Source organism: Rutidosis leptorrhynchoides, chromosome 9, assembly GCF_046630445.1.
Source record: "Rutidosis leptorrhynchoides isolate AG116_Rl617_1_P2 chromosome 9, CSIRO_AGI_Rlap_v1, whole genome shotgun sequence".
Classification (NCBI taxonomy): domain Eukaryota; kingdom Viridiplantae; phylum Streptophyta; class Magnoliopsida; order Asterales; family Asteraceae; genus Rutidosis; species Rutidosis leptorrhynchoides.
In genome coordinates, this window is record NC_092341.1 from 279,102,736 (window position 1) to 279,129,790 (window position 27,055).

Sequence of the window (27,055 nt, forward strand, 5' to 3'; positions counted from 1 at the left end):
CGAACTTAATTCCCATTCGTCCTAATAAATGTGGTATCGTCAACATCGAACTTAAACCCACATATGAGGTATCGTCAACATCGAACTTAAACCCTCATTGAATGAATTAATGTGGTATCATCAACATCGAACTTAAACCCACATATGAGGTATCGTCAACATCGAACTTAAACCCTCATCAATTGTCACTACAATAGTGGTATGGCTTCGTCAACATCGAACTTTAAATCCATACATGAGGTATCGTCAACATCGAACTTTAACCCTCATCAAAACAAACAATATACTCTAGGATATGGTATCGTCAACATCGAACTTCATCCCATACCCCACAAGTAAATAAATCATATACATACATATATAATTATTCCACTCACCTTGGAAAGCCCGCACAAGTCATGTATGTAATTCGCCTTCAAACGCCACCGAGCAAACCTTTACCTATAATACGCATATAGGTATACACATAATCAATATACATTCTCTACAAGAGAATTCGACGCCAACACCCTTAACCAAGGGTTTATACCTAACTTTGCAATCAGCCCATTTAGACACCTAAAGTGGACTTCACCAACTACCACTACGGGTGGTAATTCAAACCCCACAACAAAGTACAATTTAGCCCAAATCATACTTTACACCAATTAGACCAAACCTAGGTCTTAACATTAAATTACTACTTAGGTAGTAATCATTTCAAACGCCAAATACACCAAAAACCCCAACACGTGCAATATTGACCCATATTGCTTTTGACCACGTTTGACTTATATTAAAAATATCATTTTAACCCAAAATCACTTCCCACATTTACTTTCATTCAAAAGCGCCATTTAGCACTTAACAAAAGTGTTTAACATCCCTTTGACCAAAACTAGTGTCATCATCAAGTTTGACCCAATTCAATTTACCCATTTTGACCAAAGTCATAAAAATGCCTAAACTAACCAATAATCACTAACACAAATGAAAATGACCCTAATACACCAATTAAACCAAATCACAAGTGTTAAACCCTTAGCTTACTCAATTTTTCACATAAACCCTAATTTTGACCCATTTCAAAATTAGTCAACCCAAATACACCCAAAAGGGTTCCAACACTTCCAAAATCACTAAACTAAGTGATTACACCCAAAACCAAAGCCTAATCATGGCCAAAACGTCAATCAACCCAAAATCCGCCATGTATAAAAAATAACTAGTTTCCATAAACCCACTTCATCATCTAAATGAGTTTTACAACTAAAAAGCTCAAAACCCTAACTTGAATATCAAATCATAAAGATGAATTTCTGAGTTAGAACTTACCATCACTATCACAACGTAGCCGTGAACGAGGAGAACAACATTAACTCTTGTGACCCGACCCAAAACACTCTTCTTCTTCCCCGATTCGAGCTTTCTCTCTCTAAACCCTTTACTCTCTCTCTAGGGTTTGGTGTGTGAGTGGGAGGGAAGGAGAATGAAGAAAATGAGGTTTGGATAAGATTGGGATCAGTTTTATGGCCAAAAACCCGTCCACATGTGAAATACCAACTTTACCCTTCATTTAACTCATTAAAAGGCTTAACAGCATCAGATCGTGCCTATTGTCGCGCCGCAGAGTAAACCCTCCGCGCCGTGGCCCAAAGGGTGATTTTAGATCACATTTTCAAGCTTTCTGACCCACAAACTAGGCATTTGTCGCGCCGTGGCCATTCTGGTCGCGCCGTGACAATAGCTTATTTCATCCGAACTTCAACAACTTGTTTTGGCCATAACTTTTTGACCGTAACTCTGTTTTTGATGAATCAAGTATCGTTGGAAACGTAATAAGATTTCCTTTCTAATGGTAAGGTTTTGAAAACATCAACTCAAACTTTATTTGGGGTTGAAAAGGTACGTACACACCTTGTAACTCAAACAACATCCAGTTTTTTTCGACATTCGAACAAGCAACACGTACATGCTTGGTACCCTTCATACACGCATCGTACAAATCCTCTTTATACAATTATATAACCAAGTATGAACATTCTAAAGATCAATCACGTACCTCGAACATGTATGATGAAAAACTGGATGTTACAACTCTCCCCCACTTAAATTGGATCGCGTCCTCGTAATCCTAGTCACTTAACCAATCCGAACCTACACGCTATGGTCCTCCGACACACATCCAAACTCGATGTTCACAATGATTTCCATTAACCCGAATGTCTCACCACACGCTAATAACCATTAGCGTGCATTACCACAACAAACGGTATCTCGTACACTCAACACCCAAATGCCCACTTAGGAAAAATACGGAAAACACCATTATATTCCTTCAAATTCTCCCGGTTACAACTCGCAACAAGCTACATCCATAACCATATCACCCAACGCGATCTACTAAATTCACTACGCCATGAACTAAGTTTTGCATTAATCCAAATCGAGAAGGATCCATGCCTCATTAAAACTCCGTACTTCGTCGGTTCATAAACACATCACTCAACCGGTCAGTCACAAATGTTCTCCGAATCAAGAACCAACTTCCCCTGTCTGCACCACCGGGTCATTCCTTCAACGAAGAAATCTCAGTATCACCAAATAATCACACTAGGGACACAAACTTTCCCATAAATTTATCCGCACATGAACAACAATCTCTGGATTAATCCAGGACGACAATAATTCACCACGAGTTAGACAAACATCAACACTTGACACAGGGTTTCTCTCCTAAACCCTACAACACAACCACGCAAGACGATTTCCTAGTACTAGCATGGAAACTATACGTATACTAGAATCCCATTAACAGCAAATCATCATCACTACAATTTCGTAATTTGACACACGACCCATAAAATATTCACCGACGCCGGGTGAATCCTCCTACCTAGACCGTCCATTAAGGATGGCCTAGACATTTCAATGCAACCAACGGGTGAAATTACTAGGGAACACACTCTCGCAAACGAACAACAACCGTGTGTCTCTATGTGAGACAATCGGAACCGACACTCCCCGCCTCACAATCAGCCATAAAGTGGAATAATCTACTGACAATTTCCACGATCACGTTTCACGATAGGGAAAAATACAACAACCACCACGATATTGAACTCGTTCCCATTCAATAATACTGTCCGAGTTTCACGACAATCCAGATTTTCACTACGAGAGCACCCGCAATGACAGCTTCACTCTCTCACTTCCGTGATCTCAAACTTCACACTTGGTCTCATACTACACTTTGGTGCTACACGATCACCTTGCATAAGAAGTCTTACACTTCACTTGATCTAACACCACCGGAGCTTCCTCGGGCGGTAGTAAAAACTCCCCCACTTAGGATTCAGCTCTACACTCTCACCGCTAAGATGATAACATCCCGCGGTATTGTCATTCCACGACACACATGATTAATCTCATCATTGGTCATGAACATCAAATCACCACAAATTCACTTAAGGCTCTCAGAGACGACATACTCATTCACTTGAAATGTCATACACGCGACGACATTGCACCTTCATACCACAAATCACAACTAACAGTCCTTCATCGTTTGCAAAGCGAACTCCACCCAAGTCTTACATACGCCTCTAAGCATAGGCATATGCCACTCCGCTTAATCAGTCGTGCATCTCAGTCGAGATCACCTGACCTTCTACTCAACGATCTTTTACCAATAATTGATCACTCTCATGGAGAAGAGTGACCAATCTGACACAATAATTGCTTCGACCGCAATATCAACATTTCATCATAACCTTCGGCCCAATCGACCATAAAGTCCAGCACCGGCTCACAGGTCATCTTTAATTCCTTACCCATCTGTCACTTAAGAGCAACAAGATTCGCTCATCTGTCACTTCATAAGAAGTATTTACCGCAATGCTCTTAAACTTTGACTTTCGTAACCGTCAAATTACTATCACCCGTCGATCACTATCGTAATCTCCGCTGCTTCCAAGGGCATCTCACGGTCACCCTAAGCACAAAGTGATCACACCGCTACCGGAGTTGAACATTACACTAGCAGGTATAAAGAGGCACCTGACGCAGTGCCATGTTGACTCCTACCACAATCAACCGAATTCTAGAAACTCGATCTTTAGGTTCCATACACCCGATGTCACCCATCTCTCTATAATAATGACCCGAAGTCATACCTACCCGAAAAGCCTTACGGGTTATTGTCTCATCAAAAGTTACTAGCAATCACACGCTACCCGCAATTTCCGCAAGTCCAAGAGATATAGCCTAACGAACCCTTCCGTCTAACACTAAGAGGTTCTTGGAAACACCAAGTCTTACATCCTTCCACATATCGACACAACCACTACAACAAGGGATATTCCGTTAGGAATGTTACCCTATAATCCACAACACGCCAACACACTAACGCAATCATCATCATACAGGTCCCACTCTCATGAGTTTAATGACCCGAAGACTCCTTTATTCGCCAATTTCTAGGCGACCCACAACTAGAATCCTTACACGATTCTCCAACCACACACTCTACCGAGTGTGACCCAATTCTACAATCATTAGACTTGATACGCCCCATTACAGGATTGAAGTCCTCGTCACACACACATACACTAATTGGTTTTCCTAGTTACGATGAGTAACTACAACCAATGACAATCTCAAATAATGCACCCACTACTTAGAGTGACTAAGTACGCACCGAACTCGTGAGTTGGCTCACCCACTTAACTAACCGAATCCACCGTAACACTTCTCGACTCACAATGAACCCGATGTGACTACAAGCACATCACTCGAGATAACTATATCCTAGGAACCAATAGAAGATTCCTAATTTATACCGAATATACCCCAACCATGCCACGTTTCCTCCGTTCGGTACTCGTCATGTCATGCTTGATGCCAAGATACACGGTTGTAATAATGGTGATCAGTCACTATTACAATTGCGTACCTTACCATTTTTCACATGGTCACGCAAAGTACTTTACCCGGACTCACGCAACATTCACACAAAACAACACGCGATAACTCCTAGTACCTGAATGACCAAAGTTGTAAGACCCAAATATTTATTGTACATAATGTATTTAAGGTGTACTATGTGTGTATGGAGTGTGCACAGCATGTAGGTGTTGCTTGCTCGACCGTCGAAGGAAACTGGACGTTGTTTGAGGTACAAGGTGTGTACGTACCTTTTCAACCCCAAATAAAGTTTGTGTTGATATTCCAAAGACTTACCATTGGAAAGGAAATCTTATTACGTTTCCAACGATATTTGATTCATCGAAAACGGAGCTACGGTCAAAAAGTTATGGCCAAAACAAGTTTCGGAAAACTGAACTGTAGGTTGGAGCGGCGCTCCACCATGTGGCGCGGCGCGCCGAATGGGTCAGAAGCAATTTTCAGCCTTTTTAAAGGCTTTAAATGAAGGGTACTTTGGTCTTTTCACTTGGGGTCGGTTTAGGGTCATCAAAACTGATCCTTTGATCAGTTTGGATCAAATTCTCACCAACCAAAAACACTCTCAACCATTTTTAGAGAGAGAGTAAGGGTTTAGAGAGAGAGGGCTTGATTTGGGGAAGAAGGAGTCGATTTCTCACCAAAGCTCGGGTTCTAAAGTTGTTCCTTTCGTTCTTGGCTACGCGGTGATAGTATTGGTAAGCTCAAACTCCGAATTTCAATTATTTGATTTGATACTCAAGTTAGGGTTTGAGTTAATTTGTTGTAAAACCCTTTTAGGTGATGAAATGGGTTTAGTGATGCTAGTAATCGGGTTTGTTGTTAATTGTTGGTGGATTTCGGGTTGGTGAACTATTTGGCCATGTTTAGAACTTGAAATTTAGTTTAATCACTTAAGTTAGTGATTATGGAAGTATTGGAACCCATTTAGGGTTATTTGGTTGACTAACTTTGACTTTGGGTCAAATTAGGGTTTGGTGGTGATTATGACCCAATTGGCGATTTAATGAAGTTTATAAACTTAAAATGGATTAAGTTGAAGTATAAAACCGAGTTAAATGTGTTTTGGTGTCAAAACTTGTAAAGAATGAGATTTTGACCTTTATGGGTCAAAATTAGGGTTTAAGTGTCATTTTGGGCAAGATAGGTGTTTAACACCTATGATCGGGTTTAATTGGCGTATTAAGACCATTCTCACTTGTGTTAGTGATTATTGGTTAATTTTGGGCGCGTTTTGTACTTGGAAGTGCATTTGGGTCAAATTTGCACTAAGTGTCAATTTGGGTTGATTTGTGAATCCATTCTAAGTGTATTGTTGTAATTATGATAATGGAATAGGTATTTTCCATTGGCGAGTTGCAGATTATTTGGAAGCTTTCATCAAGACTTCAAAGTGAGTGTTAATATCCTATATGCATATGTATGTGTAGGATGGGTGCGGGTCGGGTGAAGTGATTCTCGGCTATAGAGCTCACTTCACATATAGGTGGATTTGATGGACTTGTGCATAGGTCCAATTGGCACGGTTGTGCGTTTTGGTTGACTACCTTTGGCAAAGTACACATTTTGGGTGTACGTTATCACACGTGGTTGTGAGTGGAATAATTATGCGTGTATGTATGTAATGTATTTAATTGTGTTGTACGAATGTGGTATTGTCGCGGTGTTTAAGACACCACGTTCTATGAAACGAGTAGTATTGTCGCGGTGTTTAAGACACTACTCATTGTGGAATTGACGAGTAGTATTGTCGCGGTGTTTAAGACACTACTCATTGTGTAATTGACTTGTGGTATTGTCGCGGTGTTTAAGACACCACAATGTCATGGGAGTGGAAGTGTCGCGGTGTTCAAGACACCACTCATTGTATTGAATGAAGTGTGGATTCGTCGCGGTGTTTAAGACGCCACATTGTTGTAAGGGTGAGTTAGTCGCGGTGTTTAAGACATCACCCGGGGGACTAGTGATTACGCGGTGTGTAAGTAACACTAGTGGATGTTATGAACTCCAACGGACTTTCATGTACCGTTCTCTTGTGTACTTGGTTAACCATGGTTGTATGAGTTATGTATTGGCATATTTAATTATGAACTATATGCTTTTGGTATTGCTAGCTATTGTGGACTTGCGGTTATTGGTATATGCACGAAATGTTGCATGATTGTCGAATTGCTAATTCGTGATTAATGTTGTGTTGTCGTGATGTAGTTAACCCTCCGGGGGTAGTTATTGGCGTTGTTCACATTGACGTTGGTGAACTTACCTTATTGATGGTATTAGTAGCTTGTTGCTTAGTGATCGTATGGTATACTTAGATTAGCTTGCCTTTAGGCTTGGACGCTCCGGTATGCGGTATTTGTTTATTTATGTGGCGTGTCCATTTTATGCATATATATGTATGTAGTATATTATCATTCACTAAGCGTTAGCTTACCCTCTCGTTGTTGACTCTTTTTATAGATTGCATGCGGACGTTGGCTCGGGTAAGCGCGGGGACTAGAAGACTTGCATAGTTGCTTTAGAGGCTTGCTTTTGGATTGTTTAGGATTGGGTAGCGTATCCCCAATCTCCATGCTCCGCCTTGTTTCGTATTAAGAGTCTTATGGTCAAAAATTGTATTTTGATACTTAAAGGGTAATTTGGGTCGATGTGGGCCCCGCTTCGTAAACTTAATTTTATTAATTAAACGTGCTAGTTTTATATATATGAATTTATGGTTAAAAGCGTTTTGGCTAAAAATGTCGGGAACTAGTCAAACATTTTCGTTAAATTGACTTCCGGGGACAGCGGGCTGTCCAGGTAGTTTGGCGCGCCGCGCACCCACCTGGCGCGCCGCGCAAATGAACTGCACCAGAAATTTTTTTTTTTAGTTGTGAAATTTAACGGGAATTGTCGTGGTTTTGGTTTGGGTTGTTACAAGTGGTATCAGAGCATGGTCTAAGGGATTTAGGTGACTTGAGATAGGTGCCTAGACTTAGACTTTTGTGTGTGCTTAATTTGTTGCGGGACTTGTAGGATTACGGGTCGGAATGGGTTTAGTTAGTGCCTTGTTATAGGTTGACTAACGTTTGTATTAGTAATACGGATATTATTAATATGTTATTTGTGTTGTGAAAATAATTCTCGCGTATGTTTGTATCGCGTAGAATCTTGTTGTGTTTGTTTATATCATCGAGCGAGACGGTCGTTGTACTAACAAGTCGATGCGGCGTGTGTGCGTAATAAGAACTTGCAAACCTTATTACGGGTGCAAATCGCGTCTAACGAGTGATGTACGACGAGTGTTTAGCAAGATGGGACGGAGTTGTGCGTGCGATTTTATACGTTCGTGATCTAATCGTTTTGCATTTTGAGATTGACGACGCGAAACGAGATCGAGGCGAATAACGTGGAGTTTAACGCTAGAGTTGCGGCCGCCGTTGCGGAGCAAATGAGAGCGTTTCGAGAAGAAAGGGATAGGAAGTATTCCAAACTTCAAAGTAGTGGCGAAATGGAGCGTTATCTTAAGAGCTTCATGAGGACTAAACCACCGATGTACGACGGGAAACCGGATCCTTTGGTGAGCACAACTTGGATTTCGGACGTCGAAGGGTGTTTCCGTACTATTGATTGTCCTCCCGAGAGAAAGACGAGACTCGCTACGAGTTTGTTGCGGGGTAGGGCGAGGGATTGGTTGGATGGTAAGATTGATCTTGTCGGTGGTGAAACGTTTATGGCATTATCGTGGGACGAGTTTAAGGAGGAATTCTTCGAGGAGTTCCGGACTTCGGCCGATTTGTGGGAATTGCGTAATGAGTTGCGAAACTTGCGACAAGGATCTATGGATTTGAGTACTCTCAAGACGACCTTTATGGCGAAGGCTCGTTTTGTCCGGAGTATTTGGGAAGTGATCGTTTGTTAATGGGGGATTTCTATCGGACTTTGAATGACGACTTGAAAAGAAAAATTAGACGTGGTCAAGCGAAATCGTTTTCGGAATTATTCGACTTGGCTAGGGGTTTCGAGTCGCATACACGATCGAAGAAGGGTGAGCCTTCAAGGGATAGAAGGGTTGTTTCTTATGGTGCTCCGAGTAAGAGGACTAAGGGTCCGAGTGTGAGCACGGGTGGTACGCGGACGAGTATATCGAATTCTAGCGCGTCTAGATGTTACAATGGTGGCATGAGGGGTCACAAGTCTTGGGAATGTTTGATGCCATTTGAGTTTGAGTTGTTAAATGCCTTGTGTTGTGCATATTGTTGTTATGGGTGACGTTCCTAATGGAAGTACCCTATGGTGACGTTTGATTGTCGGGCGAAGGGCGTAAGACTTGGTGCAACCAAGCATTCCTTGATATTTGAGAAATGTTTCTACCAAGCCACGGAAATGGTTTTGGTGTTCGATTGTTAAGCGCGTGTTCGCTTTTATGTTGAAGTGATGAACCATGAGGTTCGTCGGGTGGTTGGAACCCTTGAGATCGAGTGTTTTTAATCTCGATGTGTGTTGGTAATGGAGTCTACATGATGCAACATTAGGTGCCTCTTTTATACCTACTAGCGTGGTGTTCGACTCCGATTGTGTTGCGGTACGCTTTCGTTCAAAGTGTATAAGGATTGGTTAAAATCCTTCGTGAACTCGAGGTTAGAGCGAGATGTGGTGATGGGTCGTGTGTACCCAATCGTTGGTAAAGTCTACATTTGGTAGCACTGTACGGTAGTACGAGTTATGGTTATGGAACGTAGTTCCAAGTGGGGGAGTTACACTCCCGCACGAGGAAGTTTTAGGGTGAGATTTCGGATAGTGCTTATGGTAGATCCGAAACTTGTGTTGGGACCTAGTTTTTGGTCGATTTGCGGTGGAGTACAATTTTGGTTCAAGTTGTACTATTGGTTTGGATTTAAATTACCACCGAGGTGGTAATGTGGTAAATCTCATTGAGAGATAATGGATGTGTTTGGCGAGCAAGGTGAAATCCCTCGGTTAAGGGATGTGTGTGTGTTGGATTCTCTTTTAGAGAATTATTGTTTGGTTCCTATGTTTGATATAGGTGGTTCTTGCTCGATTGTGGGTGGTTAGTGGTATCCGTTAGGGTTCACTATAGTGTAGCGAAGCGCGATGTTGCACAACTCGTTGGGTGAGGTATTGTTATTATGGTGAAGCATGACTTTCGGGTCCGCTGACTTCATCATGAGGTATTGTTATCATGGTGAAGCATGACTTTCTGGTCCGCTGACTTCATCATGAGGTATTGTTATATCGGTGGAGCATGACTTTCTGGTCCGCTGACTTCATCCGGTGTTGAGTGATCTATCAGTTGTTTTATACTCCTATGGTGGGATCGTGAGGACCGTATTGTGTGATTACTGATGCGATAGCCGTATTTCGCTCACATGTCGTTACGGGCGTGACAATGGTCGATTTTGTACGCCTAGGGTTTTAAGTTGTTATAGTCGATTGGACGCTAGTGGTTCTAGTCGTTCGCTTATGATGTTACGGTAGTTGCGTATTGGTCGTATTGCGCGCTACAAGGGATGTTTAGTGATTGGTGTTATCCGTAAGGATTCGTTTGGTTCGGTCTTCATCGTTTCGGGTTGTTGACCTTAGGTTGAGACTTGGTTGCTTTAGCACGGTACTTGGTAATGGTACGCTAGAGGAGTGATATCTCGGTTAGAAATGTGATGAGTTTCCCGATGCGAGGGAATGAGTATGGTTTTAGTGCTCGGATTGTGGATTTGAGAAAAAATCGTGGATGACGATTTAGTTGTGGAAGGCGATTCGTCGGGAAGAATTGCTTAGGAAAGTCGGATTGGGACTTATGTTGAGGACCGTGGAGTGTGGTCCGTTTGGTTAAGTGACGAGGATCACGAGGACGTGATCGATTCTAAGTGGGGGAGAGTTGTAAGACCCAAATATTTATTGTACATAATGTATTTAAGGTGTACTATGTGTGTATGGAGTGTGCACAGCATGTAGGTGTTGCTTGCTCGACCGTCGAAGGAAACTGGACGTTGTTTGAGGTACAAGGTGTGTACGTACCTTTTCAACCCCAAATAAAGTTTGTGTTGATATTTCAAAGCCTTACCATTGGAAAGGAAATCTTATTACGTTTCCAACGATATTTGATTCATCGAAAACGGAGCTACGGTCAAAAAGTTATGGCCAAAACAAGTTTCGAAAAACTGAACTGTAGGTTGGAGCGGCGCTCCACCATGTGGCGCGGCGCGCTGAATGGGTCAGAAGCAATTTTCAGCCTTTTTAAAGGCTTTAAATGAAGGGTACTTTGGTCTTTTCACTTGGGGTCGGTTTAGGGTCATCAAAACTGATCCTTTGATCAGTTTGGATCAAATTCTCACCAACCAAAAACACTCTCAACCATTTTTAGAGAGAGAGTAAGGGTTTAGAGAGAGAGGGCTTGATTTGGGGAAGAAGGAGTCGATTTCTCACCAAAGCTCGGGTTCTAAAGTTGTTCCTTTCGTTCTTGGCTACGCGGTGATAGTATTGGTAAGCTCAAACTCCGAATTTCAATTATTTGATTTGATACTCAAGTTAGGGTTTGAGTTAATTTGTTGTAAAACCCTTTTAGGTGATGAAATGGGTTTAGTGATGCTAGTAATCGGGTTTGTTGTTAATTGTTGGTGGATTTCGGGTTGGTGAACTATTTGGCCATGTTTAGAACTTGAAATTTAGTTTAATCACTTAAGTTAGTGATTATGGAAGTATTGGAACCCATTTAGGGTTATTTGGTTGACTAACTTTGACTTTGGGTCAAATTAGGGTTTGGTGGTGATTATGACCCAATTGGCGATTTAATGAAGTTTATAAACTTAAAATGGATTAAGTTGAAGTATAAAACCGAGTTAAATGTGTTTTGGTGTCAAAACTTGTAAAGAATGAGATTTTGACCTTTATGGGTCAAAATTAGGGTTTAAGTGTCATTTTGGGCAAGATAGGTGTTTAACACCTATGATCGGGTTTAATTGGCGTATTAAGACCATTCTCACTTGTGTTAGTGATTATTGGTTAATTTTGGGCGCGTTTTGTACTTGGAAGTGCATTTGGGTCAAATTTGCACTAAGTGTCAATTTGGGTTGATTTGTGAATCCATTCTAAGTGTATTGTTGTAATTATGATAATGGAATAGGTATTTTCCATTGGCGAGTTGCAGATTATTTGGAAGCTTTCATCAAGACTTCAAAGTGAGTGTTAATATCCTATATGCATATGTATGTGTAGGATGGGTGCGGGTCGGGTGAAGTGATTCTCGGCTATAGAGCTCACTTCACATATAGGTGGATTTGATGGACTTGTGCATAGGTCCAATTGGCACGGTTGTGCGTTTTGGTTGACTACCTTTGGCAAAGTACACATTTTGGGTGTACGTTATCACACGTGGTTGTGAGTGGAATAATTATGCGTGTATGTATGTAATGTATTTAATTGTGTTGTACGAATGTGGTATTGTCGCGGTGTTTAAGACACCACGTTCTATGAAACGAGTAGTATTGTCACGGTGTTTAAGACACTACTCATTGTGGAATTGACGAGTAGTATTGTCGCGGTGTTTAAGACACTACTCATTGTGTAATTGACTTGTGGTATTGTCGCGGTGTTTAAGACACCACAATGTCATGGGAGTGGAAGTGTCGCGGTGTTCAAGACACCACTCATTGTATTGAATGAAGTGTGGATTCGTCGCGGTGTTTAAGACGCCACATTGTTGTAAGGGTGAGTTAGTCGCGGTGTTTAAGACATCACCCGGGGGACTAGTGATTACGCGGTGTGTAAGTAACACTAGTGGATGTTATGAACTCCAACGGACTTTCATGTACCGTTCTCTTGTGTACTTGGTTAACCATGGTTGTATGAGTTATGTATTGGCATATTTAATTATGAACTATATGCTTTTGGTATTGCTAGCTATTGTGGACTTGCGGTTATTGGTATATGCACGAAATGTTGCATGATTGTCGAATTGCTAATTCGTGATTAATGTTGTGTTGTCGTGATGTAGTTAACCCTCCGGGGGTAGTTATTGGCGTTGTTCACATTGACGTTGGTGAACTTACCTTATTGATGGTATTAGTAGCTTGTTGCTTAGTGATCGTATGGTATACTTAGATTAGCTTGCCTTTAGGCTTGGACGCTCCGGTATGCGGTATTTGTTTATTTATGTGGCGTGTCCATTTTATGCATATATATGTATGTAGTATATTATCATTCACTAAGCGTTAGCTTACCCTCTCGTTGTTGACTCTTTTTATAGATTGCATGCGGACGTTGGCTCGGGTAAGCGCGGGGACTAGATGACTTGCATAGTTGCTTTAGAGGCTTGCTTTTGGATTGTTTAGGATTGGGTAGCGTATCCCCAATCTCCATGCTCGGCCTTGTTTCGTATTAAGAGTCTTATGGTCAAAAATTGTATTTTGATACTTAAAGGGTAATTTGGGTCGATGTGGGCCCCGCTTCGTAAACTTAATTTTATTAATTAAACGTGCTAGTTTTATATATATGAATTTATGGTTAAAAGCGTTTTGGCTAAAAATGTCGGGAACTAGTCAAACATTTTCGTTAAATTGACTTCCGGGGACAGCGGGCTGTCCAGGTGGTTTGGCGCGCCGCGCACCCACCTGGCGCGCCGCGCAAATGAACTGCACCAGAAATTTTTTTTTTTTAGTTGTGAAATTTAACGGGAATTGTCGTGGTTTTGGTTTGGGTTGTTACAAAAGTCCTTACCGTGAACTTGATCACTCAAAACCGCCAAACATCCGAATCTCTCCAATAATTCGTCTCTAGGACACCGCACCAATAGATACCTCTATATCCACATTTATTCAATATAATAATAAATATACACAAGTACACCGCAACAAGTCAACCTAAAACCTAGGTGACTATCACTAAAACAACGTCCAACTTCGCCTACTTACATTAGGCACTAGCAATCTAAGGCGCTAATTTACACACGAAATAAGGCCCCACATAATCCCACATTAGACAAGCACAAGTCCTAGTTAGTCACCTACTCTAAGGCACTAACAAATCTCCATCCGACCTGTATTCCTACAAGTTCCGCAATTAATGCATAACCGCCAATAAGTGTAAGACTAGGTACCTATTCCAAGGTCACCTAATTCCCTTAGACTATGCTCTGATACCACTTGAAACAACCCCAAATCCGTTTACCAAAAACGGAGTACACATTTTTTTATATATAATAAGTTAGGTCCCAATAACATCCAAGTATACAAACCATTTCAAAATAGTTATTCGTATACAATTTATCATAATAACACGTTAAACGTTTTATCTCGAGTCTTGGTTTACAAATGACACCATACATCCTTACGAGAATGTATTTCACATACAAAGTTTGACTCGACACAACCAAATGATACGACCTCGAAACATTTACTCAACACCACGGTTAAGACACAATAGTCCAACCCGATACCAAGAGCATAATCCCGAGAATCTACCAAAACCCCAATCTACGTCCAATATCCAATAGCTACCCCATCGAGCCCAAGTGCTCCTACGCATCTAGTCTAACAACTAGATAGCTTCATAACACAATACCTGTAAAAAGGTAAACAACGAGAGGGGTAAGATTACGCTTAGTGAATGCAATAATTATACATATACATATATAATTTACCTACTTGCAATCACTTACACAATTACCGCATACACGCTAGCATTTTAATTAGCATACCATCGCAAAGTATAACGCTAAAATCTCGAATACGTAAGCTAGCACAAACAATAGCATATAATCCGAACAATATAATATGCTACACTACAACACATAACACATTGATGTTCACAACATCCATTAGTAATCAAGTTTTCAAGGCTAGCCCAACGAATGGTATCGTCAACATAGAACTTAATTCCCATTCGTCCTAATAAATGTGGTATCGTCAACATCGAACTTAAACCCACATATGAGGTATCATCAACATCGAACTTAAACCCTCATCGAATGAATTAATGTGGTATCGTCAACATCGAACTTAAACCCACATATGAGGTATCGTCAACATCGAACTTAAACCTTCATCAAATGTTACTACAATAGTGGTATGGCTTCGTCAACATCGAACTTTAAATCCATACATGAGGTATCATCAACATCGAACTTTAACCCTCATCAAAGCAAACAATATACTCTAGGATATGGTATCGTCAACATCAAACTTCAACCCATACCCCACAAGTAAATAAATCATATACATACATATATAATTATTCCACTCACCTTGGAAAGCCCGCACAAATCATGTATGTAATTCGCCTTCAAACGCCACCGAGCAAACCTTTACCTATAATACGCATATAGGTATACACATAATCAATATACATTCTCTACAAGAGAATTTGACGCCAACACCCTTAACCAAGGGTTTATACCTACCTCCGCAATCCGCCCATTTAGACACCTAAAGTGGACTTCATCAACTACCACTACGGGTGGTAATTCAAACCCCACAACAAAGTACAATTTAGCCCTTAACCAATATACATAATCAATATACATTCTCTACAAGAGAATTTGACGCCAACACCCTTAACCAAGGGTTTATACCTACCTCCGCAATCCACCCATTTAGACACCTAAAGTGGACTTCATCAACTACCACTATGGGTGGTAATTCAAACCCCACAACAAAGTACAATTTAGCCCAAATCATACTTTACACCAATTATACCAAACCTAGGTCTTAACATTAAATTACTACTTAGGTAGTAATCATTTCAAACGCCAAATACACCAAAAACCCCAACACGTGCAATATTGACCCATATTACTTTTAACCACGTTTGACTTATGTTAAAAATATCATTTTAACCCAAAATCACTTCCCACGTTTACTTTCATTCAAAAACGCCATTTAACACTTAGCAAAAGTGTTTAACATCCCTTTGACCAAACTAGTGTCATCATCAAGTTTGACCCAATTCAATTTACCCATTTTGACCAAAGTCATAAAAATGCCCAAACTAACCAATAATCACTAACACAAGTGAAAATGGCTCTAATACACTAATTAAACCAAATCACAAGTGTTAAACCCTTAGCTTACCCAATTTGACACTTAAACCCTAATTTTGACCCATTTCAAAATTAGTCAACCAAAATACACCCAAAAGGATTCCAACACTTCCAAAATCACTAAACTAAGTGATTACACCCAAAACCAAAGCCTAATCATGGCCAAAACATTTATCAATCCAAAACCCACCATGTATCAAAAATAACTAGTTTTCATAAACCCACTTCATCATCTAAATGAGTTTTACAACTAAAAAGCTCAAAACCCTAACTTGAATATCAAATCATAAAGATGAATTTCGGAGTTAGAACTTACCATCACTACCACAACATAGCCGTGAACGAGGAGAACAACATTAACTCTTATGACCCGACCCAAAATACTCTTCTTCTTCCCCGATTCGAGCTTTCTCTCTCTAAACCCTTTACTCTCTCTCTAGAGTTTAGTGTGTGAGTGGGAGGGAAGGAGAATGAATAAAATGAGGTTTGGATAAGATTGTGATCAGTTTTATGGCCAAAAAACCATCCACTTGTGAAATACCAACTTTGCCCTTCATTTAACTCATTAAAAGGCTGAACAGCATCAGATCGTGCCTATTGTCGCGCCGCGGAGTGAACCCTCCGCGTCGTGGCCCAAAGGGTGATTTTAGATCACATTTTCAAGCTTTCTGACCCACAAAATAGGCATTTATAGCGCCGTGGCCATTCTGGTCGCGCCGTGACAATAGCCTATTTCATCTGAACTTCAACAACTTATTTTGGCCATAACTTTTTGACTGTAACTCCATTTTTGATGAATCAAGTATCGTTAGAAACATAATAAGATTTCCTTTCTAATGGTAAGGTTTTGAAAACATCAACTCAAACTTTATTTGGGGTCGAAAAGGTACGTACACACCTTGTAACTCAAACAACGTCTAGTTTTCTTCGACATTCGAACAAGCAACACGTACATGCTTGGTACCCTTCATACACACATCGTACAAATCCTCTTTATACAATTATACAACCAAGTATGGACATTCTAAAGATAAATCACGTACCTCGAACATGTATGATGAAAAACGGGATGTTACAGAAGGGTCCATGATGCTAGAATTAGAGGAGATGAAAGTTTGAGTAACCGTCTTGTGCATAACTTGTCTCCTAAAGAAAAAGATAAATTGTTTGAGTTAATGCATGTCGCAAAGGAAGATGATGCATGGTTGGAGTCTAAGTTGAGGAAAGTTAGAAAAAGTGAAGGTTCTCATAAAGTGAAAGACCGAGGAACCTTCTACAGTCCCAGAGTTAGCTAAAGTGGAGAAAGAGTCGTGTGTGCATTGTTTTTATTTTATTTTATTTTATTGTGTAGAGTTGTAAGTCATCTTTATTTTATTCTTACATTGTTTTTTTTTATTTACTTTAAATTAACTTTGTGGGTATGTTCACTGCAAGCCCTCACGAAACAAAACTCGTCCACCCGAGGGAATTGAGTGGTTTAAAGGCTTGTAGCACATGCTAAGTGCAATCATGTTCCCTATGAAAGTGGGTTAGTTAGATTTTACGTTATCTTGTTGTTTTTGTTTTGTAAGAATAAAGTTGTATGGAAGGAAACATGTTTATGTGATGAAAGTTGGGAAGTTCGTGTGCTTAATACGGTTGCTATAGAAGTTGATTTTATCCCGTGGTAATATTGTTCTTTTTCTTTTTCTCATTGTTTGATTTCCCCAACTTTGTTAAAAAATTATTTTAACATGCATACGAGGACGTTGCATGACTTAAGTGTGGGGGGATGAGGGAAACTTGCACATTTGGCTTAGCTTGATCAATTGAAATTGGGTGTTGTTTAAATTTTGTTTTATGAGTAAATGAATTTTAATCGCCTAGGTGGTCAATTTTTTCAATTTTTAAGGCTATAATTGAGATGTTTACCCATGAGAGCACCGTAGGGATTAAGAATCAATTTGGAGTTTTTGGACTTGGCCGGTGAACTATGATAGTGTTAGGTGATTTATTAGATTCATTTGACCTTATTGACATTGGCCTATAAACTTTAAGTATATGTATGCTCATGGAAGAAAAATGATAAAAATGAGATCCCCATGTTGTACTTTAGGTAACATGTATGATATTGTTTTTAAACCATTTTTATTTTACACCATTTTAAGGCAGTCCACCCAGGTCGTTAGTACACAATTGTGTACTAGAATCAATTAGTTACCATTAGCAACCTGAGCTTTTAGAATGAAAACCAAAGAAAAACTAACTTCCCATTCCTACCCGTAGTTTTGGTTATTAACGTCGAATTTAATCTTACTTTATCCTATTTAGATTTAGTAGCACTAGATGACAACGCAACTCATTTTTGCTAAGACATAATTGGTTTAAATTAGAATCTCAATTATAACTAGCTATCATATTATGTTGTTTGTGGCTTTTTGATTAGTTTGACTCAGAGTGGTTTCCTAGGATCCACATTGGATTCCACGATTTACTCACTAGTATGAAGGTGCATAATAATGATGATTGTCCCCAATGAAACACTTGTAGAGTTTACTCTTCCCTAAGCAAAGGTCGAAAGGAAGTACTTTATATCACAAGATATGACAATGATATTTATCACACCTAACATCCATCACCTACACCCTATATATATCTATGTATCATTGTCACCATCACCACACATTCATCGTTACATCCTAAATATTCAACATATGTTATATGTTGTATGCTATCATGTAAGAAAAAGAGGAGGAAGTTGAAAGAGACGAATTAAAAAAAAAAAGTATGTCAAAAATTGTGAAACGAGTGCCTTATAAAGCATGGACCACTGAGGCATAGGAAAAAATTTATGAAAAAAGAGAGTAGAAGAAGTGTATGCCAAAACTTGTGAAACGGGTGCCTTATAAAGCATGGACCACTGAGGCATAAAATTCGTTCTTATTGAAGTGTAAAGTCAAAATCAAAGTGAAGACTTTTCATGACCTCACAAATATATCCATACCTTTCATGTGATGCCTTGCATAAATGGGCAATGTAACCAACATCTATTTCACCAAGCTCGTGGTATAGGGTATTTCTAATTAGACTTAGGGGGTTCATTGGTGTCGGGAATTAAAACCTATGCACTTAGTACTAGTGTAGACAAGGACATGAGTTTGGCTCATTGAAAAGTTAATAGGATAAAACCACAAACATATGTACGATTCTAGTTATGATTAACATTCCGATTTAAATTTAATTTATCTTTGTATGAATGGGGGTCACGTTAAAATTTCTAAACCTTGTAAAGTTTGATTGGTTCGACATTCGTAATCGCTTTACACCAATTTTTATCCGAGTCATAACCAACCGGATAAACCCAACCGGATGTAATTTAACCCATTTTGTGTTTCTTTTGATGTGCGACCGAGGTACATTTGTATTTATTGTTTAAAAGATTAAGTATGGATCATGAGAAAGTTTGTGAAGAATATTTGCTTTATTTTAGTTCTAAGTGTTGATCCATTTGATGATTTGGGAAATGATTGAGGTTTATAATGTTATACATAGTGTTGGAATTAGTAAGTTAAGGAAATGTGCTATGAGGAAAAGCTTTGTGGTTGATGTATTAGAAGTGAAAAATTGTTTGAGGTATTGAGTGATTGACCCGAATTGCCTTTACATCTCAATTAATAGTTAAAATTGTTTCATGAAAAGTTTTTTGAATGGTAAAAAGAAGATCACTTGGGTGTTGTTGACATATAGTTAAAAATAAATTTGTTTGAGGACAAGCAAAAGCCAAGTGTGTGGGGTTTGATCGGTCATTGTTTGACATGATCGTTTGTATTTAAACATGATAAAAGTGATTACATTTAAGTGAAAGACAAGGTACTTTGATGAATTTCGTGTATTGCAGGTGTGAAAAGAAGTTAGTGCAAAAAGATGCGAAAAATGGCGTTTTAATTCGAGTTGTGGAAAAAGTTAGAAAAAACAGAAAAGTTTCAGCATTTTTACACTGAAGTAAATTACGCCAGCTTTTACGTTTTTATGCCAGTGGCGTAAATTACGCCAACATTGGAGTAATTTACGCCCAAGCCCAAGTTAAGAAAGGAGAAAAGGCTCACTTAGAGGCGTAATATTATGCCCGAATTTCACATAGTGTCGTAATTTACACCAGATTAGACGTAAATTACGCCAGTGCAATTTTACTATACCCGGATTTTGTGAGATTTCTGCTTTGGGAACAATTTATTCATTCATCATATAAGGGAAACCCTCAGCCACTAATTGGGCACTTTTCCCATCAGTTTTTGAGCTACAAAACCTAACCCTAACACTAAAATTCATCCCTTTTCAAGAATCAAAGTAGAGTTCTTCATGCTTCATCATCCATTCATCATGCTTTTCATCATCAACATGCTCGGCTAAGTTTCTTATTTATTCGTTCCATTAAACAATTGTGCATTTATGATTTCATTCAAGTATTATTGTGATTCATAATTTGTATTGAAAAAGTCTTTTGATTTATGAATTGTTCAAGTTATCATTTAATGCAAATGCATCAAATTTCATTATTGCAAGACTTATTATTGTGAATGGATAATTTGTTCTAAATCCATTTAGTGTTAATTTAGTTAAGGATAAAAACAAGCTATATAATTTACATGAAAGTGCCCAAGATAGTGTTTTTGATAAATTGAAGAATTTATGTATGTGTAAGTTACATGAAAACTTGATAAAACTTAATACTTGTTTGAATGAAATGTACCAATTGGGATTTGGAAGGGATAAAGTTTTTAATTCATTAATAACAACTTTGTGTTTTGATCTTTTGTTCATGATCTTTGCTTAAAACTCATAAGTTTAAGTCTTTTTCATTTAATTTAGTCTAGAGTATTTAGTTCATTTTTTGTTGGTCCTTAGACACTGATCAATAGGTCAGCCGTTTCTTGTCTTAAAGTAATCATATTGATGATATGTGGTAGGATATTTTCTGGATTAGTCTCTCATGGACTAATGGGTCTATTAGGTTCAACTAGATGGTTGAAGCTAGGTGGGTGGTTATGTAGATGCGCTAGAAACTTAGTGTAGCCTACAATAGAGTCTTTACCTTCAGCCTTGTAGTCCTTGGCAGGATTCGAGTTAGCACAATTCTATGATTGCACTTGAGAGACCTTTTGTGATTTCTTCAGCTCCCCGACTTCTTTAGTGAGGGTGTTATTTGTTCTACGAGAAATTTTATGACTTCAGTTTTGATAGGATTGGAGGCAGAAAGTGGTGTTGTTGATAAAGAGTTCTCTTTCGTGTTTCAATCTTGATGATGCATAGTCATATCCTCGATCAAACACTAGGTGATGTGGTCGTTCGTGCATGTGTACATGTTCAGAATCAACTTCTAAATTTATAACCTATACGACAACGACTTCACGACCTTACGGGCAGCTTCCCGATAGATGTAGTGGAGTAATGGTAAGTACATGATCATCCTAATAGAGGTGAAGAAGTCAATGGTTGGTGAATTATGGTATTTGTAAGTAGCTAGTCCATCATAGATTCGTTATTTGATCTTGTTCTTCAATGAAACAGTGAATATATATGTATTGATATATGTATATATTGTATGTATATGTATGATGCAGATGAAGTAGTATATATAAAGTAAGTGAGTAGATGCAATAGTAATGAATCGATAACAACAGCTGAGATTACATGTAGATCAAAGTGATTACAATGTTAAGGTTATTACTAGTTGTTAATGGTGAGGGTTGAGAGAGAGTTCTAGAGGTGTGTATGTTAAGGTGTAAGGGTGAGTGAGCTTATGAGGCTCAAGACTAAACTTAGGCATGGTGGAGGTATTTATATGTCACATATTATCACACTAACAAAATGTTTCTAAGTCTAAACTTGCGTCAATAATGAGTCCTAACAGCTCGTTTGTGATTTCACAATTGTATTGTTTCAAATGGTATTGGGCCTTATTTTGATTTGGGTTCAATATCAATTACTATACCCACTTTGTTGCACTTTTTTCCATACGTTTCTTCCCCAAAATTTGAACCCTAAAACAATTCTTCACGCGCATACCAATTTAAATCTATTCCCAAAGATTAAATTCTAATACATACGTTTATTCTTGAGTTCCTATACTTTTCTTCACCTCCGAATCTTTAGAATAAATTTGACCAAAGTTTCCTTTTAATTTGGTAACTTGGAGATCTGGTAGCTTAAGATTCGTTGATACAAATTCGATGGTATAGATTCGGAAGTAAATATTTGATGGTATCAATTCGGTAATACAGATTTGGATCTGTAACAACCCGAGACTCTGTGAAAAAGCAGATGAATAACCGAATGTGTTCTTGAGTTTATGCACCTGTTAATAAAAAAATCAACGAATTGAAGTAGTTAGAATTGTAAAAGAATCTCAATAACTTCCTGCATCATCCATAAGCATCATTCAACTAAAATTAAGAATTAAAACTCGATTAAGTCGTTGATTTTGATGTAGAAAAGGATACACTCCGAATATGAAATCAAATATTGAATTTATGTTCTAAGCGATTCTAGGAGATGATTTTTGAATGAAAGTTGCTTGAAATCCTTTTCCTGATGCTCATTGGTCATTGGAATCTAGTAAAACAGCCTTCAATTCTTCAATTTGATTATTAAAATTGCAGTTAATTTTTGTTGACTGAGTACAAACACGAGTACAGTGATTAATTTACACCAAATTAACACGAAATTGAAGATGATTGTTAGGACCCCGAAGTTGTATAGTGTTAATGTGAAATAACTTAAATGAAGGTTCCTTAGAAGAGGGCTATATAAGGAACCTAAGTAGTCCTAATTAGATAGCCATTGCATTGTAATTGAGTTATAGAAGCTGTGGAATGTAAATCTTGTTGATTCTCTCTCATACCGAGTCTCCTTCACATTTACCGAATCTCATTCTAACTTGTCTTTTCTTCTAATCTCAACATGATCTGACCTATCATTTAGTATCAGAGCTTCCAGGGAGTGATATTACATCACTAGATCGATCCAGAGATTGAAGATTACAGAATCTGAGCACTCTCAGTATATTAAATCAGATTCGGTATAATCGAATCTGATAATCTGACATTCAGATTCTTGTGATAAGTTCAGCGAAGGTGTATTAGGTTGATTAGAAAGAGTTTCAATCATCATTACAACTATTTAACATCAATTATGAAGAATCAAGTTGATATTTAGAGTTCGTGGCTAAAACTCTCGGTATTCATCATTTCCAGCTTGATTCTGTAGTTTAGTAAAGGTTTGAGGTTTCAGTTGTGATCGTGAGGTGTTTAATCACATTTCTGACGGTTTAATTTCATCAATTCTTCAAGTTTTGAAGATTTGATCTACATTCAGTATCGTAACTGCCATACCGAATCTGCTTCAAAGTTATTAATTCTCAATCAGTGTTGCAGATTGTGGTGTGGTTGTGATTCTATCACATTCAGTTTGGTCATACACAGCTAATTGGTGTGATTTGAGAAAGGATTCGTTTGAATTCTAAGTTTTCATACTTAGACTCGGTATTGTCAACTGCTACAGTTGACATTCGGTATCCTATACATTCGGTATCTTTGATATTTTGTGTGATACTAACTTGTTTCCTTGTGCAGCAAGGTTACAGAATCTAATTCAAAGGAATTAAATTGTGTTTGAATTCAAATTCATACAGAATCTGATTACCGAGTCAGATACCGAATCAGAATCTCGGTATCACTTAATTCATTGGTTTTAAGTGTTCTCAGGCTACAAGTCTTGTGGTTACCGAATCTATACTGAATCTGGGTATGTTACTTGTATTTCTGATCAGTTTCTAATACAGAATCTGGTTTACCGAATCTGCTACAGTACCGAATCAGATACCGAATCTGACATTCTTGTTAGATTGTTGTGATTTTTCATCCTAGATTTGTGTAATACCGAATCTTTACCGAATCTACCTCATTTTCAAGATGTCTACTCAAGATACTTTGATCATTGGATCAGATTCCCGTCCTCCAGTGTTGTTTGATGGCAAGTACACTCAGTGGCTTCACCGAATCACTCAGTACATAGACTATAAGGGTGAAAAAGCAAAGTACATATGGGCTTCTCTGAGAGATGGTCCAGTTGTAGATTATCATCCGGATACTGGTATGCCAATTCCAGTCTATGAACTTTCTGGTGATAAACATGAGAGAGCCCAGGGTGACATAGAGGCAAAGAACATTGTTATGCAAGCTATCCCGTATGAGTTGTTTGAAAATGTTGATAGCAACACCACAGCAAAATATATATGGGATGAGATCAAATGACAGCAAGAAGGTTATGACATGTCAGATGTTACTAAACTGACTAAGGCTCTGGGATTTTATGAAGATTTCAAGCAGGAACCTGATGAACCACTCAAGGATACCTACCGTCATTTCAATGGTGTTCTCAATGAGTTTAAAAGGTGCAAGATCATAAAAGTAAATGCTGAAGTCAACATGAAATTTCTCAAAAAGCTCAATGTTGATTGGCTTCCTTATGGAACCATTGTTCGATCTACCAAAGAGATTGACAAGTTGACTATTCATGAGCTTGTTGGAGTTCTTATGCATTACCAACCTGAAGTGTCTAAACTTTAAGAAGAAAGGAAAGAGTCTTCTCCGGGCGATCCACTTGCCCTAATTGCCAAAAAAAAGAGCAAATCATGTACGACTTCCAAAAGCTTGTCCAAGAAAGTGCTTGTTGAAGAATCAACTGAATCTGAAGAGTTGAATCTTTCTGTTGTTGATGATTCTCACCTTGAATTAGTCAAGATGACAGCCATGTTCACAAAAGCCTTGAACAAACATAAGTTCAAAGGCAAATCAAGCAATCAACGTAAGAACTCATCGTCTTCCTCGTACTACAAGAAAGATGATCAATCAAAAAAACATCAACGTGCTGATGATTCCAAGAAGGATGATTCAATTTGTTTCAATTGTGGCAAAGCTGGTCATTACTCTCGTGAGTGCAAGATGCCTAAGAAGAAGGATGCAGCTTACTACAAGAAGAAAATGTTGATGGCTAAGACTGTAGAAAATGGGGGAGAGCTGAAACCGATTGATGATACTTGGTTTAACTGGACTGATGATTCAGATTCAGAGGTGAAACATGCAAATGCTTGCAAGGTGACTAAGCTCATCAAAGCTAAGGAAGCAATGGAGAATTCTGACTCAGCATCTGATGATGATGAGGTACAATCATCTGAAATTCCACCCGATTTTATAAAAGTGCAAAATGATATGATCAAGAATTTAGTCTCAATGTCAAAAGAAGTCAAAGGTTTAAAATCTAAAAATAAGGTTTTAAAAGATAAAATCAAACTTTCTGAGACCAAACCATCTTCATCTAAATCACAATCGAAATTGCAAAGATTGACTGTCCAACTCAGCTCCACGGAAACTGAGTTGGAAGATCTTAAAAAATCAATTCATCTGATTAAAGTCGAAAGGACAGATTATCGTCTAAAGTCGAAACGACTTGCAGAAAAAGTTCAATTTTTAGAAAAAGATCTTTCTGATTTGAAAACTCAACATGAACCCACACTTTCAAAGCTAAACAAGAAAATTATTCAATTGGAAAACACCATAATTGAAAAGAAATCTGAAATTTCTTCATTGTCAAAAGAGTCTTTTCAAATGAAAGCACAACTTGCTCGATATGAGGAAAAACTCTATCGAACAGAGCAATCCAAAGCTATCATGAATATGGAACTTTCAAAACAAACGATTTTCATGAATAGACCAAAAACGATTCATGGTGAAAAGTGGGGGTTGGGTTATGAAGATCCTAAGATCTTAGATAATGCTTCCAAAAAGATTCCAGGATTGTATCATTCTGATTAATTTCAAGCTGGTTTACCATCTCATTTTGTGCATGCTTCTGATGCTGATTTTGATGATATTATTGGTAATCACAAATCTAGGAAATACCATCAAATTAGCTTAATGTATGAGAAAATTAATGCTAAAATGGGTAAATCAAATCCCGATTTCTTGAAGAAACTGAAAATAATATGCAACGTGAAAATTATGTGCCTAAGCGTAGACTGGTTTATATCCCAACACTCATGCTAGAGAAATACATTTTAATGCTTGAGAATGAAGTGTTTAACAAACCTAGTTCTAGCATTATTACCATAGATGAGGTGTTTGATGAACCAACTTTTAATGTGAAACCAATACTACCGGCCTTACCTGCATGTTCTGATAATGTTTTTCGTGAAGACCTAGCACATGAACTAACTGTCTTCTTTGAGACAGAATCCCTAGGTCAAACTGATTTAGATGTACAGGTAGAACCTCGAGATGAACCAACTGTTGAAAACTTTATAGACTTTGACACAACAATTGATCCTTTGAATGAATTTTAAGCAAACATACCTATTGTACGAAACTTAAAACGTACATTAGGTATAGTTGAACAGGAAAATGCTGATTTGCAACTTAAGTGTCAATCATTAGAACAAATGCTTGCTTTGTGTGATAAATTGCCTCCACTTCCTAAGAAAGAATGTACTTATGATTTTAAGGAAGGTGAAGTGCTAGTTTCTACAGAGGAATTATGTCTTGAAATTAAGAGCTTAAAACAAAAAATAATTCAACTGAAACAGGCTAACACACTTAAGCAATCATCTACTGTTGAAACCAATGTGTCTGAATGTGTTGGTGGGATTAATAAGAAGGGGAAGGGGACAACAACATCTACGGATGCAAAACCCATTGCTATTCTTAAAAACCCACTACGTTCTCAATTTGGTAAATGTGTTTCAAAAGTTGCACCTTCAACCCAATTTGTTGTCAAGAGAGTTCATTCTCAAAATGGTTCTGTGTTAACTGAAAAGATTCCTATGATTCCAATGTCAAATCAATCAAAGGAAAGTCTTTTAACGAAATCAGTCAAGTCAACACAATACACGAGTCCAAAACCTGATTTGAGTGAGTATGATGCAAAGAAACGTAAAATCAAATTAGAAATTTTGCAAAATCAATCATCTCATGGGTCACCTGAAAATTTTGGACGTTTAACTAACAGAGGTATTTTTCGTGTCACAGGTCATAATCCAAATTTGACTTA